Here is a 19,568-nt window from a genome sequence, read left to right on the forward strand (position 1 = left end):
CCATAAATCCATCGACATATCAAGATAATATGAATTTATTCCTATAACCATCTATATATTCATCCATACAATAATATCATACATCTAAAGTCTGATTAGTGTAATATGTTACTTGTCAGCGATAGCCTATGTAAAATGGAGGAGAAAGGAACTGGCCACCTACTCCATTATCAAATGTTATGTTATATTTCACGACGCTCGCAACTGCAGAAGTTATATCAGCGTCGCCGGATGTGCCGGAATTTTGTCCCGCAGGAGTTCTTTTACATGCCAGTAAATCTACTGACATGAGCCTGGCCAGGAATCGAACCCGCAACCTTGGGCATAGAAGGCCAGCGCTATACCAACTCGCCAACCAGGTCGACACTTCATTATCTCCTGGACTAGTTTCCTCATGAGTAATGTCTTGTTGGTGTCACTTGTGGAGTCCAGGCCTATCTTCAGACAGTTGACTAAACAACAGTAACGTTCTGTATTTATTTCTTTTCATTTAATGTGAAAAATTAGTAACTGCAATTTGAAGTATTTACGTATTAAATAGGTGTATATAAAGCACACGAACCTTATTTAGGTACAGACTATATTTTATACACATATGCTATTATCTCGGAGGATAGGTGCGAACCCTAGCGCTACGTCCAGTTCAGAGAACTTGACACATTGACCTTAGGTAGGCGTATTTTCAATCCCAACAGCTGACTACATTAAGGATCGCTGAATATCCGATTTCGATTAGACAAAATCCTGAACGGAGGGTATTTTGCTTTTACTTTTTTGTTGGTTTTATTTTATGTCTATTTTTATATTGAACCGTTCTTATTTATGTATTACTCAATAATATAATAATAGGGCAAAGGAAGCTTTTAATAGAAAAAGAAGTATCTTCTGTGGACTTCCGGAAAAATAACTAATGAAGAGTTAAGTGAAGTGCTTTGTGTGGAGTGTGACATTGTATGGGGGCAGAAACATGGACATTACTACGAAGTGAAGAGAAGCGACTAAAAGCATTTGAAATGTGTATATGGAGAAGAATGGAGAGTGTAAATTGAACAGACAGAATAAGAGATGAAACTGTGTTGAAAAGAGTGAAGGAAGAAACAATGATACTGAAACTGTTCAGAAAGATAAAAAGGAATTGGTTGTGTCATTTTGTGAGAACAAACTGCCTACTGAAGAATGCACTGGAAGGAATGCTGAACGGGAGAAGAGTTAGGGGCTGAAGAAGATATCACATGATAGACGACATTGAAGTATGTTGATAAAATGCGGAGACAAATAGGAAGGCAGAAATAGGAAAGATTGGAGAATGCTGGGTTTGCAATGAAAGACCTGTCCATGAACAGAAAACTATAAATGAATGAGAGCAGTTCCCTCTATGCGTCGTCAGCCGGAGATCAGGGAATGCTGTAGAATGATAATGGAAAAAAGAACGAACGAAATTACTGTATGTTGATGCCTAACTTGGGGAAACGGGTAAAACCAGAGGAAAACTCAAACTGGGAACTTGTCCGCCACAAGTGTCACTATGGAGTTAGACACCATTTATGTTTTCAATTCTGCGTCCATCAAAGATAGACATATCTCATGTTTTCAACTCTGCACCCTAATCACTGCCTTCATCAAAGATAGGCATATCTCATGTTTTCAACTCGGCATTGTAATCACTGCGTCCATCAATATCGGATATTTCTTATGTTTTCAATCCTGTATTCTAATCAATGCGTTCATTAAAGTCAGGCAACTCTTATGTTTCTTATGTTTTCAATCCTGCATTCTAATCACTGCCTTCATCAAAGTTAAACATGTCTTACATGTTCAATTCTGCATTATGACCACTGCGTTCATCAAAGTCAGACATCTCTTATATTTTCAATCTTGTATTCTAATCATTGCGTTCATTAAAGTCAGATATCTCATATGTTTCTTATTTTTTCAATCCTGCATTCTAATCACTGCCTTCATTAAAGTTATACATCTCTTATGTTTTCAATTCTGCATCCTAATCATTGTCTTCATCAAAGTCAGACATCTCTTATGTTTCCAATCTTGCATTCTAATCATTGCATTCATCAAAGATAGACATATCTTATAGTTTTAATCCTGTATTCTATTCACGGTATCCTTCAAATTTAGACATCTCTTAAGCCTTGGTTTTTCTGAACCGGTGCATGCAATGTGCGGGATGCGAGGCCCGCCTCGCACAAATCCGGACTACACGAGAGATATTGAGTGGTTTCTATAACCTCGAGATGCGAGGTCTGCGCACCTTGCAGTCATAGAAACCACTCACTATCTCTCGTGTAGTCCGGATTTGTGCGAGGCGGGCCTCGCATCCCGCACATTGCATGCGTCGGTTCAGAAAAACCAAGGCTTTATGTTTTCAACTCTGCATACTAACCACTGCGTTGATCAAAGTCACACATCTCTTATGCTTTTAATGCTGCATTATAATCACAGTATTCATCAAAGTTAGACATCTCGTAATTTTTAAATCTTGTATTATTTACATCAAGAAATTATTACGTGCGTGATAAAATCTTGTATTAACTCTATTGTCGAATTTTGAACATGACCCAGTAGACTTTCGTGTGTCATTCATACCAAGAAAGCAGAACTGAGACGAGACAAGTTCTGCACGGGTGCAGGGGCTCCACTGCGCCGGAAAGTGCCTAATAGTGCGCTCCGGCCCGGAACTACTGGGTTTCCTGCAAAATGGAACGGAACACCTCTCACCCTCCCCCCCCTTCAACCGTCCTCGCTCCGTGATAAAATCGTTTGCGAACGGGCGAACACAGTTCGCAACACCATTTGTCACCGGAATTCATTGCTCGGATTAGGTATAAAAAAGGAGGGAGACAATGCAGGAGTATGTGTCGCAGATTCATGAAATTTCCACTTACTTTAATGTGATATACATATTCAGGCATATCCGTTTCTTTTTCTACTGCTATTTGTCTTGGCATTCCCCGGTTCTTATATTACATTTTCCATTAATTCTTTTTCCTCCTTCCTAAAAACATATGCATATATTATAGCGACTGGTGTTCGTGATTAAATTAGGAATTTATACCGAAATGAGATACTCTGAAACCTCAGATTCATGCACGTCTTTCTATCTTGCATGGGAATATTTTTATAAAATCTACTGGCTGAAATGGCTGGTCGTTGGAGGAACAAATAAAGCATATACTTTCCACGCCGAGGATAGTGGAGCAAATCCCGATAATTTTAAATCAGATTTTTTACACATGACCTGGTTTATCGAGGTATTCCAGTTTTCCCAAAATAGCACTACTTTTTATTCATATGATAAAAGATTTATTTTGAAAAGTCATCCGTCGTCTATTCAGACTAACCATACGAAACCAGAACAATGATGAAGATTTACAAATTTGATGAAAATCAATGTAGTGAATAGAAGACAAATTAATTTGACAATAATAATAAGATTTATTAAACACAATGTGTACATTGCTACATTTTAGTCAAAAGTTGCCTTCTTTTGCGTAGAACGTTAGTGTATCAGTCCTTGCTTGGCAGGTTAGTATATGATACTGACTGCAGCTGTGCCCACAGAGGGTGACAATAATAAATATATAAATATTGACTTATTCAAAACTCTTCATTCTTGTATACATTCTTTTAGCATTTATAAAATCACGACAAACTGTTAAGTTATTTAAATTGATAAATAACGACTTCCCTGTGTTAACATTTAAAATAATGATGTTATTGTACCTGACTGACTAGATTCGATGTTATTTCCATTATCTACTGAGTCATAGACTAGGATTTAATATCTAGGATTCAGAAGATGAAGGAAATAATAATATTTAAACTAGTGAATCAGGTACAATAACATAATTATTTAAAATGTTAACACAGTGAAGTTGTTATTTATCAATTTAAATAACTTAACAGATCATCTGTGGATACTCAAAATAACAAAAACAAAAAATAGATGGCAATGTAGAATTGTAGTGAGTCCTTTAAAATGCTAATTGAAATTTCATGAATAATAAAATAATTGTAACCTTAATATTTCAATAGGTATGTCATAAGTAAATTTGTATAGTGAACCTCGTGCACCAAAGAGAAAGTTTTGAACTTTCAATATGATTGGTGAGATGTTATACAGTGCGTTCGTAGCTCGGCCGGATCTTTCCGCGGCGGCATTGGACTGGGTAAACGTAAACGACCGGCAAGTCATGGGTACGGAACACTACTCTACTAACATTAGGCTACAGCGCTACTCTGGCGGCACGCCAATCGTCACCCAGTCCAAGGTTGCCGCGGCCGAGCTACGAACGCACTGTACATCTGACTGAAGTATAGAATGCAAGATTCTTGAACTGATTTTCATTGTCAGTAGTATTAGACTGCAAATATTATATGAAATATTACTGTTGAGCAAGTTGATACATTTTAAACATTTAAGATGTAACATATCACATATAAAAATAATCAAACGAAAAATATGGAAACATTTAATTATTCAAAAGGAATTATAACAAAACCCCTTAAATAAAGTAAGAAAAGATACAATATCAAAATGTTATAAAACAATGGCAGTGCCACAATTATATGGAAGTGAAACATGGACAATAACAGAAATAGATAAAAAAAAATAGAATTCAGGTAAACGAAATTAAGTCTTTAAGAGGAATTGCAGGATACAGATTAAAACCAGCCATAAAAAAGCGAACATATCGGGGAAAAATTGGGTAACATATAATCTGAATGACAAATTTAAAGAAAATGAAACAAAGTGGGCAGACAGGTGGATATTTTATTTCAACAATTATGAATCATTAAGTAGAAGAGATATTATTGGCCCAGAAGACGCTCCGATGACACGAACGAGATATACGTAGATATGTATATATTAATTAAAATATACTACCAGTAGTTAATTTTTACAAAAAATATACATCTTGATGTCAAGTAAGCTGCTGTACTTCCACTATAATATCTTCAAATTTTGTGATGAAAGATTTAACAATAAAATTACTCACATTCTGTCTCACTGTTGTGGGAATAGCAAAGCTGAATTGCAAATGATATAACTTAAATGCATTTAGATAAATATATCATACAAAATAACATTTAGAACCTACTAAGCTAACGAAACACTACTGTTCAAATGTAACAGTACCTCCCACCTGCGTGAAACTTTCTCTTGGATTACTGTAGAAGTCAAATAAATAGGCGTCACAAAAACTTTCGCAATTAAATGTAAACAAGAGGGGTAGAGAAAATGGGATGCGTACACAAAATAGTTATCAAAGCCAGCACCAGAGCGCTCAGTGTCGTTCTTCTTCTGTTCACGGCTGCCATTACATTCACTTTGTTGCAGCACTTCGGAGCTCGACAAAGGAGAGAATCAATGTTATTAATTAAAAGTATATTTCGTTACTTTATTTGCTTAACGTCCCTAGTTCCTTATTCCTTTTACGCTGCCCTTTATCGTATCTTGGATTTGAACTTGGTTAGACGGTTGCAAGAAATTTCTGTCGGTTGTGTATCAGTAAAAAAAAAAAAAAAACTTTTTTTCTAGTTCCAATAAAACAGCACTCAGTTGCTGTCAATGTGAGCTGCGACAGCGAAAGAGAGAGGAAAAAAAGAAGAACTGCCGTGACTAAATTTTAAAACTTTTCTCTAAATAGATTTCGTCTACACACAAGCTGGAGTGCCTTTCTTCATTCGGAAGCCCCAAGTTTCAGTAATGTCGCTGCATTGAATTGGAACTAACGGCTACCGCCACTTCGTGTTATAGTATTGTTACTACTCCACTTCGTCAAAAATTGATCTTTATTTTCACCTCACCATTCAGCAAACAAACTTTTTTTTTGTGAATGGAAATAGCTCTCTTGAAATTCAATCAAAGTACTGCAAGTGGTTCTACTTTTGTTTGTCAGCAATCGTGCCCCAGATCTAAAAATAGGTATTATTACATGCAAACATGAGAGAAAAGTTTTGTACGATTCATTATTAATTTATATAAATGGCGGCAAAAGTTTAAAGTATGTCCCATTCAAGTATCAGATATTTGTATGGCAGCAAAATTAGAAAATCCACTTTTGAAGTTAGCTAACAGAAGGAACATACTACTGAAGCAAACAGTATGGGTTGACGATAATCGCAAACAAGACGAAGACCATGTGTAATAAGTACACGGTAATCACTACACAGAATAACCGAGTATATAAAGTCAAGTCTATTATTAATTGTAGTAATTGTGTAATAACTGTGTAATTTCGTATAAATTGGAATTGTATTCAAACAAGACATAACACTCTGGGATGTTGGTGGCCAAAATGATAAGATAGGAAAGCACATAATTACGAGATGAGTGATCCTTAGACTTGTTAAATTAAGGGGTTAGATACAGCTTACAGCAGTAAAATTTTGGAAATATTCAACATTTTTTTTCCTCCATCACTGTATCTTACACAATAATGAAAATTAGTACGTGTAAAACACTGTCCTTCTGCTATATGAAAAAATATCTTTACGATTAAAAAAAAATATTTACAGTGATGAAGCGTTTCCCACATAACTCAAAAACTATCCAACATACTATGATGAAATTTCTTGTGTTTATTAATGCATGTCGTATCTACAATATGTTGCAAGATCGCTTCTCTATCTTTTATAGATTGTCTGATAAGAAATTAATTAATTTTACAAAATGGTCAAATATCAGTACTTTCTTCTAACACAAAATTAAAAAAAATATATTATGTATTAAGGAATGTAGTTGAAAGAGCATGATATTGTAAACATGCGTTTCAGCAATAAAATAAAAGAGAGAGAACATGGAAAGTTAACAAGTTTATGAGTTATGAGGGAAACACTTCATCACTGCATAGTTAACTGCACATTTTGAATTTTGAACAAAAAAAAATATATATAAATATTTTTTTTGATCGTAAAAATATTTTTTTTTTCATATAGCAGAATGACATTGTTTTACTCATATCATTTTTCATAATTTTACAAGATACAACAATGGAGGAAAAAAAGTTGAATATTAAAAAAAAATTTACTGTTGTAAGCTATACCTAACCCCTTAACTGAGATTACTTTTAGCCATAGTATATGTTAACACGGGTAAATATGCACACTTATCCGCTCGTGGCTCTCATATGACCAGATAGACGCAACCACTGCACTCTCGTGTCATGTAATCGAATGGGAGAAAACGTCACACCTGACGAGATCTATTAAAAATAGGGACCGATGGCGGGCTTATGTGAGAGCGGAAATGAACCTGCGAGTTCCTTAAAAGCCATTTGTAAGTAAATCACCAAGATCCTAGAGAGACTCAACACCCTACTTTCAGTACGCTGTACTTGGCGGTACGCCACTTTAACTATTCTATAAACTATTGTTAGTGAAATTGTACAATAAAGACTCAATACTTGTGTTTGCTTACTAAATGACTTAGATCATTTGCGAACTCAACACTTCGAAGAATCATAAAACTCTTCATGACCTCAACTACGACCATCACTTGGTAGTGGTGGTGACATTCATCACTCGGGAGCAATGATGAAACAATAACTACCTGGTGACAGCGAATCTACATGATGGAATCAGTAGGTCAAACATATTACACATATTTATAGGAAGAAAACTGAAGATAGTAAACTTGCGAATTCGAAATGAGGCAGTGGAACAAGTGGACAGCTTCACATGTCTTGGGTTACACTATAAGCAGTAACAAGAGCTGCTGCCAGGAGGTCAAAACGGGGATAGCAATGGCGAGGAATCTTTTAATAGAAAAATGAACATCTTCTGCGGAAAAAGAACTAAGAGACTAGTGAAGTGTTTTGTGTGGAGTGTGATATTGTATGGGGCATAAACATGGACATTACTACGAAGTGAACAGAAATAACTATTAGCATTTGAACTGTTGATTTAGAGAAAAATTGAGCGTGTGAAATGGACAGACAGAATAAGAAAACTGTTATTTTAAAAACTTGTATTTCTATTCATTTAAATATTAAAAAAAATGTTATGCTATTTTTTATTCTCCTTAAAATTATTCTATATTGAACTGCATAAATTCCACAAGCGAAGAAGTTTGGTAAAACCCAACTAAGTAAAAAAAAAAAATACAGAAAATTGGACGGAATTGTGCAATAAATTACCAACTAACAAAAACCTGTTTTCGAGATATTGACCATTCAAGTAAAGGGTATGTGTAAATTCTCCTCAATTACCATAAAAAAGTAAATTCCCTTACAGCTATTCTAACTGCCAAGTTCTAACTTGGGCAACATGATACATCCAACCTTTTTCCACGGAGGTACTCAATTATATTTCTTTTAAATATCTGTTTTAATTAAAACGTAAATAAACTAGAAGTAAGTTTCTTATGTAAGTCCGTGCTAAATTAATCCCATATATCTACTTAAAGCGTACACCGTATAGATGTAAGATAAATATATTAATTTTAACCTAAAAAGAGAATCGGTTTTGCTGAATGCAGAAAAATTAAAATTCGTTTTCTTATTCATTTTTTTTTTCAATTGGGTTATTTTACGACGCTGTATCAACATCTAGCTTATTTAGCGTCTGAATGATATGAAGGTGATAATGACGGTGAAATGAGTCCGGGGTCCAGCACCGAAAGTTACCCAGCATTTGCTCGTATTGGGTTGAGGGAATACCCCGGAAAAAACCTCAGCAAGGTAACTTGCCCCGACCGGGATTAGAACCCGGGCCACCTGGTTTCGCGGCCAGACGCGCTGACCGTTACTCCGCAGGTGTGGGCATTTTCTTATTTGGGAGGCTATTAAATTAATGATCTTAGATAGCTTATATTTTTTTAAGAGTAATTAAAAAATAAATTATAAACGACAATATCATTCGTAAGATGTTAAAGGAAGTGAAATGATACGGTACGTATAAAAGGTTAAATAAAATAGCTAAGTGCCCTCTCATACCTAAATTATTTTGTTTCTTTTGGTGCACGTAAGATGTGAAGTACAAGTATTCCAAAGCAGTTTCTTTTAAGTATACCTACATCTATAATAAATGTACGATTTATAACTGGCTATTGATTCAAGTCAATAAAAATAACGTATGTACACTTTCTTCAGAGCATTGCTTATTTTATTGACATCAAGTTTCCATAGCACCAAACTACATGAAACAAAAAGGGGAATGAATGAACACTGTTCCAGTCCGAAGTTAGACTGAAAACTCATATAATCCATATCATTTTTTGTTCAGGAACATTTTAAACGGACTGACATATATAACAGAACTAGTCTATTTTATTTTAGAAATTGACGTCAATGAGACGCAAAAGCACAAAACATTATCGTATGTAAAGTCTCTACTGCTATATTAATTTCTACAACTGGTACATTCACATTATTGGATTTTAAGATTATTCATAAATGTTAGGTCTACTATAACTGTGCTTCGGTTAGATCATACAAATGTAATTTTCGTCGTTTATACACAGTTCAGATTGAGACTGCGGTCTTAGAAACACCAAAACATTCTGACATTCGCTGCTACTGGTGAGTAAAAGAGTACTGTCTCTGATATACGGACAAAGAGAAATTTGTCGTCACGTTTAATTACGAATCTGAATAACTCTGAAATTGACGTATTCGTTAAGTAAAATAAAAGTAGGCCTTTTAGCCCATTACATAAATAAATATTGTGAATTTAATTTTGTAAGTAAAATTTTATTATTTCGTTTGTGATACAGCTTTGATATGCTTCAATATCAATTTGTAGGAAAAAAGTGACAGAGGATTCGAGAAAATCTATAATATTGTGTGTAATGTCTATAAACGAGTTAGTGTAATTGAATTATGATAAATTAGTAGTATTTCCTGTAAATTTAATTATGTCTAATGAACGGAACGAAACAGGCTATGAATAATGGTCTATCCTCCAATTATTTACTTATTTATTTTATTTTACTTATTTATTTTATTTTACTTATTTATTTATTTACTTATTTATTCATTTACTTATTCACTTATTTATTTATTTACTTATTTATTTTACTTTACTTATTTACTTATTTATTTACTTATTTATTTATTTATTTACTTATTTATTTTATTTTACTTATTTATTTTGTTTTACTTACTTATTTACTTATTTATTTTATTTTACTTACTTATTTACTTACTTACTTATTTACTTACTTACTTATTTACTTACTTATTTACTTACTTACTTATTTACTTACTTACTTATTTACTTACTTATTTACTTACTTACTTATTTACTTATTTACTTCCTTACTTATTTACTTATTTACTTACTTACTTATTTACTTACTTACTTATTTAATTACTTATTTACTTACTTACTTATTTACTTACTTACTTACTTATTTACTTACTTATTTACTTACTTACTTACTTATTTACTTACTTATTTACTTACTTACTTATTTACTTACTTATTTACTTACTTACTTACTGACTTATTTACTTACTTATTTACTTTTACTTATTTACTTTTACTTATTTATTTATTTATTTATTTATTTATTTATTTATTTATTTATTTATTTATTTATTTATGCTGCACAACAGCCAGAGGCTAATAACAGATCAGCACGAAGCATAATATTACAATGTGACAAAATTGATAATGACAAAATAATAATAAAAGCGCATAAAATATAATTATTACATTTAAAGACAATTACAATTAATGACAATGAATAGACGGAGTAATGGATGACTTTAAAATACTCATGTATAACCAAGAATAATTCAATAAAAACAATAGTAACATTAATTATACATAAATAGTATACATGAATATTGAAAAATTTAATAAAATAAATTCTAAACAAGACATAATTAGATTCATTGATTCTAGTTCACGTTAACACTTTGTTAAAAACTTAAAATTGTTAGGTCAACACTTTAAAAAGTGTTAAAATTTATTAAAAAATGTTATATACCTTGGACAAACGGCCCGTTTCGTCATAATTAGAAATATTAATAACAAAATGACGTGCAATTAATTAGCGCTGCACATGCGCGAGATGAGAGTGAAGGCCCGCGGCGACTGGCGGCCATTTTGAGACTGGGAGTAAATTTTGAGGCAATATAAGTCATTGCTATGTGCTAGCATGCTGATTTTGGTGCGAAACTAATGATATTGTCTAGATCTGTCGATTTAAACCAGACGAATTCCCTTAAAACCAACGACCGTGTCCCCGACACAGTCACACCCCGATTCTTTATACCTATATAAAAGCTAATAGTTCGTCCCTGTACCATCAAATAGCCTCAGGAAGAGTCTCACTTACAGTGGTAGACAAAGTCCTTGCAATGGTTGTAGCTTCACGAAGCATTACAATGAGATCAATACATAGCAAGGGAGAGGTCTGTAATTAGCACCAATATTATTTCCTTTCTGCGGAGTGTTAAAATTCTAACCAGACATTATTAGCCGACGGGGTCTGACGTGTGACGTAGAGACGATACGGAAGCGACATCTCATCGCACGCACAATCCATCGTCGCGTGCCGGCATCTGTCTTGCCCGGACGCAGATGAAAACGCCGGCATTCCAAGCACTCCACTCCATAAATCACTCGCCTCCACTTCGCACAACATGGATCGAGATAAAAAGAGGATACAGCAACACTCCACCTTGCAAACACTCCGGCATAGAATGACACTACACACATGTGACGTAGTCAAGGAGACAACTTCAACCTCAAAAATAACAACAGACACCATCTCTTTTTATCTCTATCTCTAGCTACAGTCTATTCCTCTCTCCATATCTGTATCAATCGTTCTTTACTTTCTAATTACACGAAATGTGATTCTAAATTGCATTGTATTAAATGCATATAAATTTTATAGCTACATACTGCAATACAAAATAAATACACAGATAAACGTAGCGCACACCCGTTTGAGCAAGCTAGTGTTCGGGGCAGTCCTATAAATAACTATTTTGTACTAAAGCACGAGTTAACAAACATTCAATAAAATAACAAAATGCAATACAATAATCAGAAAACAGAAATTACTAACATTATTTTGTTCGTGGCTAACGAGAAAGACAAGCTTCGGCACGAATCGGAGTCACGTGATTATCATGGTCTAGTCATGGCCATCTTGACAATTTCCTAGTATAAATATATGTTCAAAGTTCTAAAAAACAAAGGAATTGCTATATTAAACTCATGTTAAATGTGCATTCGTATATAAACTTGTTCAATGTTGGCCATGTTATGGCTTTGGCCTAGGGACACAGAGTAACCAGTATGAGGTTTAGAGTACACGGAGTATAAATGACGTCATGACCCGTGTGCAGTCACCCGACTGTAACAGCACAGGTGGTCCGTAATGTACATTACGGTTGTGTGTATTGCTGCTTGGCTGCGGTACGTGTAGGCTTAACAGGCTTCGGCGTAGGGACACCTGATTGAAGGTTACAACTCACGTTAATACTTTAATGGTAGACATTTAGTGTCTACACTAGGAATGTACTGTATATACTGCATCTGTACAGGGTGAAATATATTTTGTGCCGTACTGTGACGGACTGTTTACATGTTGAGACACGAAGTAACGGCGCGCTGTATCTCTCAGTCCACTCGACCAACACAACACTATAATCCATGCGTTCTGAACTTCATGCGTTTCTGTGCCCAGGACCGAAGCCTGGTTATGACTAAGAATGTGACGTAGCGCTGTAGCTTGTCTTTCTCGTTACCCACGATTTCGTTTATATGACGTCATTACATTTTCGACCAATGAAGTGTAATGAAATTTTGAATTTCAACTAATCACAGCCATTCATCGCGATAATTGTAGCAACTTGATTTATCACAATCAATTTAGCGCGTCGTTGTTCTTTTGTTTAGTCAGTGTCGCCAACTGTTTTCCCGTAAATCGATGAGCATGAATCCATTAATACAGTAGTTGTCAGCACTCGCTGAGATGGGTAAAGGGTAAGCGGAGCAACATGATTTGCCCCCGTCATGCAGCGTGAAGAGGTAGAGAGCATAACCGCCAGCAGCCACGAATGCATGCTGGTGCTGTAAGAGACGCTCGCCCAAGAGTGCAGTGAGTTGACGACCTTTGCATTAATGTAACGATGACGTAGGCTACTAAATAAAGTGAAAAATCCTATTTCCACATCTGCATCTTCGTCTTCTGATTCCATGTCCATTGTATCTAAAGAAAATGACACTCCTTCATTCAGATTTGATAGTTGCGTTTTCAACAATAGTTCATTTAATAATGTATTAATCAGGTTACTTGTAGTTATATTATAAAATGTTTAAATTAAATTATGATTTCAGCAAATAATGAAAATGTATTTATGTTATAAAATTAATATTGTTGAACCTGTATTTCACTTTTCTCAGTTGACATTAGTAAATTACTTCCAATATCTTTATCGCATCCCCACAGCGCATTGTCACAGGTTGTGAGACGTCAGGGCTGCGAAGTAGCCAGTCGAGAGGAGCTGGTAAGATGGGTGACCATTATGATTGTTATGCCATTTCCATTTGTGAGTACCTCAATGAGATGTTTCCACAACGCTGGATTTGCCGTGGATCACCCATCTTCCCAGCTTCTCTCGACTGGCCACCTCGTAGCCCTGATCTCACAACCTGTGACAATGCACTGTCGGATTTCATTGTAGCACAGGAACGCTACATCATTCATGAATTGGAGGACACTGTGCGACGTGCTTTTCAACAGCTTATACCAACAATTCTGAAGCGAATGTCACACCGAACCTGGCGACGCATTATTTTGTGTGAGGAGATTGATGGAGGACATAATGACCCTTTGGACACTTAGGAGACACAGTTAGTGTAAAGTTAGTAAAGTGTGTGTGTGTGTGTGTGTCTACATTATGACCGGAATTACATAGTGTGTGTATTTTATGTATTCATAGACGGTAACGGAACTTTGTGCCCACTCTGTAGTTCAACAGCGAGTGACGCATGTCGCCTTCTATTGTACACAGTAGAGGGACTACAGAACACAGTGTTAACCTGAAACCACCTGCTTCTCTCCCGTCGGGCACTAAGTTTCGCTGCCTAATAACATTTGTACCATTATCGGCATTTTCGTTTACACTAGTCCAGGATGAACCGCCAATCATTGCAGAGGTTTCTTCAGCATATGAATATGGAGTGTCACTAAATTGATCTAAATTAACTTTTAACAAGTCAATTATCTACGTTAAAAATAATATTGGCCCTAACACCCGACATTATGGTACAGAAAGTTAAAAAAAAAAATCACTCAGGTAACCCGTGTGAGTATTTGAGACATGGAATGTATAGTCACTGAAGTTTACTATACAAAGGAAACAAAAGACAGATCCAAAACCTACATCAATACATACACAAAATACACCCAAACCTACACTACACATTAGAAATTGAAAAAAAAAAACAAATCCATAAATTTTCTAGATATCACAATAACAAAAGTCGACAACAAACACACATTCAAAGTCTACAGAAAACTACAACAACAACATACATACACAACACATCCAATCACCCAACACAACACAAACAAGCTGCATTCCGAACAATGGTACACAGACTACTCGATATATCAAGGAATCAACATGATTACAAAGAAGAGCTAAACACAATCAAATACATAGCACAAGGAAACGGATAAATCCCAACATAATAGACAACATAATACGAAAGACAAAACGTAATCACAAAAACATAAGAATACAAAACAAACATAAGAACACAAAAAATACATCACACTAACATACGAAAACTAAAACACATACAAGATTGCACCCCCATTCTAGAAATTAAATTACAACATCGCATGTAGAACAAATAATACTTTACAAAAATATCTCAACACACAAACAACACAAAAAAAAGCAAATACAACCACACAGGCGTATACAAACTCAAATGTAACACCTGCAACAACTTCTACATAGGACAGACAGGCAGATCATTTCAAACAAGTTACAAAGAACACATCACAGCCATAACAAAATTACAAAATACTTCCACATATGCAGAACACATCACAAATGCTAACCACACACACAAAGACATCAACACAGACATGGAAATTCTACACATCCAACCAAAAAGCCAGAAACTAAATACACTAGAACAATACGAAATATACAAACACACATCCAAATGAAATTCTCAACACACATCCAAATGAAATTCTCAACACACACCTCAATTTCAGAACACACACACACTCTTTGATTCCACATTACACTACACAAACACACCCCCACAGGAAACAAAACAAAAGGCATCAAGACCAGCAACAACCAGTTCTGAAGATGGCCAATAGCAGGCCGCAACATGTAACAAGGTAACATAAAATTTAACACGTGAAAAATACATTATACGTTTCCCAAAGTTTAGATTTTATGCAATAGGAGGGTAAAAGTATTTTTTTTTCGTCTGCATATTAGTTGAAATTCCGTTGGGATCATCGCGTATATGCGTCGAAACTACCGCCCGACAGCAAGAGCTGACATGTGATATTTTGATGTTGTAAATAAATGCACTGAAAATTCATCCTACACTGAACATTTAATTAATAGCCTAAGTAATATCAATGCTCTAGGGCAGACAAATTGTTCATTAAAAGCTCTTCAGAATATTGAACGTTCGCTTCAAAGTACAGTTGATAGCCCGTTAAAGTGGCTGGCGAGTTCTTAAAAAAAACCTGGTATATGGCAACTACAGTCCCATGCAGCAATAATTCTAACCATTAACCCATTTTCTGTATTAGCTGGAATCTCGTATACGAGAGTCTTAACATATGTGTAGGCGAATGTGACGCCCAGGGCGTAGAACTTCATCTACCAATCCATGAAACGTTAAATTTAGGAGAACTTTTACCTCATGATTTCAATGAACTGAAGCCTACTTAGGCTACCTTATTTTTTTTTTATTTTAGTAGGTTGTTTTACGACGTTTTATCAACATCTGAGGTTATTTAGCGTCTGAATGAGATGAAGGTGATAATGCCGGTGAAATGAGTCCTGGGTCCAGCACCGAAAGTTACCCAGCATTTGCTCATATTGGGTTGAGGGAAAACCCCGGAAAAAACCTCAACCAGGTAACTTGCCCCGACCGGGAATCGAACTCGGGCCACCTGGTTTCGCGGCCAGACGCGCTAACCGTTACTCCACAGGTGTGAACTACTTACCATATTCTGTAGAACATTATTCATAAGTACCTACTAGTAAGTTGTGTTCTAAAAGCTGTCGTAAACGTACATACTTGTCCTGCGGTATTTTATCGAACTTCACGACGGCATAAATAGGCCTACGTTACTGATCTACAGCATAAAAACTAGCTAGTGGATATACATTCAAGTCTGAAATACTCATATACATTTCCAGTCACCTCTAAAAAAATTGTTTATGTTATCGTGACTTATCCCATATAGTGATGTTTCAAAAACTGATTTAGAGATTTTCAAGAAAATGAATGTTTTCAAATTCCTTGTACTGAAAACTTAGTTTGGACATGACATCTGTCGGGATGTGTACTGCAGTTCCTCCTAAATAGTTTACGACTTAATTCAAATTCAGTATTTACGAATGAAATCTGTCCCATGTAAAAGTACTATCAAACTAGACATTCACCTACTGTGATTCTCGCTGCTGAGGCCACTATTGCTGAGGACTGTAAATAATAAGTGTGCCTACATAAATAATACTAATAAAATAAATAACAAAATCAATATGTATCATAAAACAATAAAATAGATGGATTAAAAGGTATCTGAAGCTACAAATCACCGATTGACGCAAGCGTTTCACAGCAAAGTCTAGTACAGGCCTGCACAAACAGCGCTCGACGAGCGCGCGCTCGAAACGGAGAGGAAGATACGTCAGAATGACATAGACTTGATATAGGTAGAGGAGAAGGAAACGACCACTCAGTTATCTAGTGGAGTGCAGTGTGTAGGGCTATTCTCAGTAACTTTTCACGTTGCTTACTTACTGCTACAGTACAGTATGGAGGAATCTAAAAGACGGAACATAACATTTAACATTTAACGATTTACAGCTCGAACTTATTGATATTCATTTTGATATAAGAGCTAAAGATCGTTTGAATAATACTACTAGCCTGGTTGAGTTTTACAAGACTAAACATTAGCAATAATATCCACGACTACACAGGCTGGCTGTGAAAATGATTGCTATGTTTGGCTCAACATTTATATTTGTGAGCAACTGTTTTCTATAATCAACTTTAATAAAGGCAGACATCGAACATCTGTAACTGATGTTTCATTATGATCAGTAGGCTACTGTTCTTTTCAGCTGCCAACAGCATAAAACCTCGTTTTGATATAATGATAAATAAAAATATAAAAAATTATATTGTACATTTAAGTATCTATAGAATTTCTTTTACTTCTGTAAAATAAATATTTCTTTATTAATTAATAATAGTCCAAGATAGTTTTGCAAACACTGAACGGGAATTCATTCCATAAACACTCGTAATAGTACTTCCTTTTGTGTATATTTTGTACGAGATCCAACCCTCTCCATTCCATCCTTATACAGAGAGCAGCTAATATCTGCATGCCGCTCATGAGCTGTGAGCCGGCTCGGAGAGCGCAAACCTTGTGCAGGCCTGGTCTAGTATATACAGTCACGAAGCTTAGTACGTAGTAAATATGCATCCATAGATAGTTGCTAACCACTAGGATCGATAATATCGCCTCATTACAGACAATGCGAAATAGTACCGGCACGGTCTATTGTTCCTAGCACCCTCACAACGCAAGCTTCGTGACTGTATATACTAGACTGTGATACAGTGTGGAGTTCGATTTCGAGCCTAAGTGGAACATAATTTTCTTAACGTGGAAGTCGAACTTCGAATATTTTATTTTATTGTTCTGTGTTCTTTTAGCCGTGTCTCCTTATCGTGTTGCCCAAAAGGCCAGGGAGAACCGCAATGTGAGTATACAAATGATAGTAGTGAAATAAAGGTCTACATAAATATGAAATAATAATGATAATAATAAACTGAAAACCGCACAAATGTGCATTATTAATGATAATCCTGCGTGCGACAGCCCATAGAGGTCTAAGGATGACGTCTACGTACCTCCGCAGAGGTGAAATATCCAATCAGTACGGCAGTTACATGTAGTTAGCACGGTGATTCCCTCAGCCAATATACCTGGCTCGAGGAACCATCGGTATTCGCTACTCATTGTGACTCCCCAAATTCATCACGATGCTGGGTGAATATCTGTTCTGTGCACTGAATTTCTTCCCTTGTGAGGACTCGAACCAGCTCATTCCGTAATGCTAGTCCTAGAAATGACGGCCTAGACCAGGGATGTCAAAAAGCTTGTATTACGTGCTCATGCTACAAGCAATACAAACCCAATAAGGTTCACTTTTCAGTAAAATAAAGCATAATTATCGCTCTTAAGGAAATGTTTTGCGGGTTCTTGAGAGCACTTAGTGATTCCCGGTCGGGGAAAGTTACCTGGTTGAGGTTTTTTCCGGGGTTTTCCCTCAACCCAATATGAGCAAATGCTGGGTAACTTTCGGTGTTGGACCCATGACTCATTTCACCGGCATTATCACCTTCATCTCATTCAGACGCTAAATAACCTAAGATGTTGATGAAGAGTCGTAAAATAACCTACTAAAAACAGATATATTCTGAAATTCAGTAAAGAGAGTTAGTGTTAGTCAATCTCTTATAGGTTGCATTTAATTTAGAAACTATATACGAATTGTACAGTAGCTGTAATGTGCGGTGATTGGTTATGAAATAATTTTATTACATTTAAAGTTCATGGACAGGGGTGTAGAATGTCTTTTCCCTAATCAAGATTTATTCGGATTCAGTTCTTGAGTGTTGGACTACGTCTTGTATACCCATTGGAGTTCATATTGGGGACAGTATCATTCACTCACTCTCTTGCACATGACGAAGTGGTAATTGCTCAAGACTACTACGATGGGGAGTTCATGACGAGAAAAGTATTTGATGGATATACAATGGGAGCACTCAAGGTCAATCTTATACAAACTGAATATTTAATAATAGGAGAAGAAAAGATCTGGATCTCTGTACTAGTACAATAGAGGCAATAATTTGCTAAGTTATCCACAAATCAAGAGACCCTGTAAAGGAGTTGGGTAACAAAATGACATTGACCCAATAAACTTTCAGCCAGTTAAATATGATACTATGGAGGCGAGATATTCGACTAGAAATAAATAAAATATTATTTTAAATGCTATTGTTGAGTGTGTCTTGAAAAGATGAGTATTAACAGAACGCCAGAAAGATCTAATAAAAGCTGTAGAGATGAACTGGCTACGAAGAATTTTACGCAACTTTCGCATTGAAAGAGTCAGGAATGAAACCATCTTAGCAGCTTAGCAAGAGTAAAATGGCCAGAATACCATCATGGATCGCTTGGAGACTTGATCTTAACAATGGTATGGTCATATCGAGTGGATGACACAGAAGAGATGGCCCAAGAAGTTGTTAACTGGCCCTCACATTAACGTAGAAAAGAAGGT

At 35.6% G+C, this 19,568-nt stretch overlaps 1 protein-coding gene across 4 annotated transcripts in view; it reads right to left on the reverse strand.

Moving 5' to 3' along the window:
- LOC138693158 (lachesin-like) overlaps window positions 1-19,568 on the reverse strand; it is a 1,789,721-nt gene that overhangs the window by 1,113,112 nt on the left and 657,041 nt on the right. The gene's annotated exons all lie outside the window — the stretch shown is intronic.

The sequence above is a fragment of the Periplaneta americana genome, chromosome 17 (assembly GCF_040183065.1).
Source record: "Periplaneta americana isolate PAMFEO1 chromosome 17, P.americana_PAMFEO1_priV1, whole genome shotgun sequence".
In the NCBI taxonomy this organism is placed as follows: Eukaryota; Metazoa; Arthropoda; class Insecta; order Blattodea; family Blattidae; genus Periplaneta; species Periplaneta americana.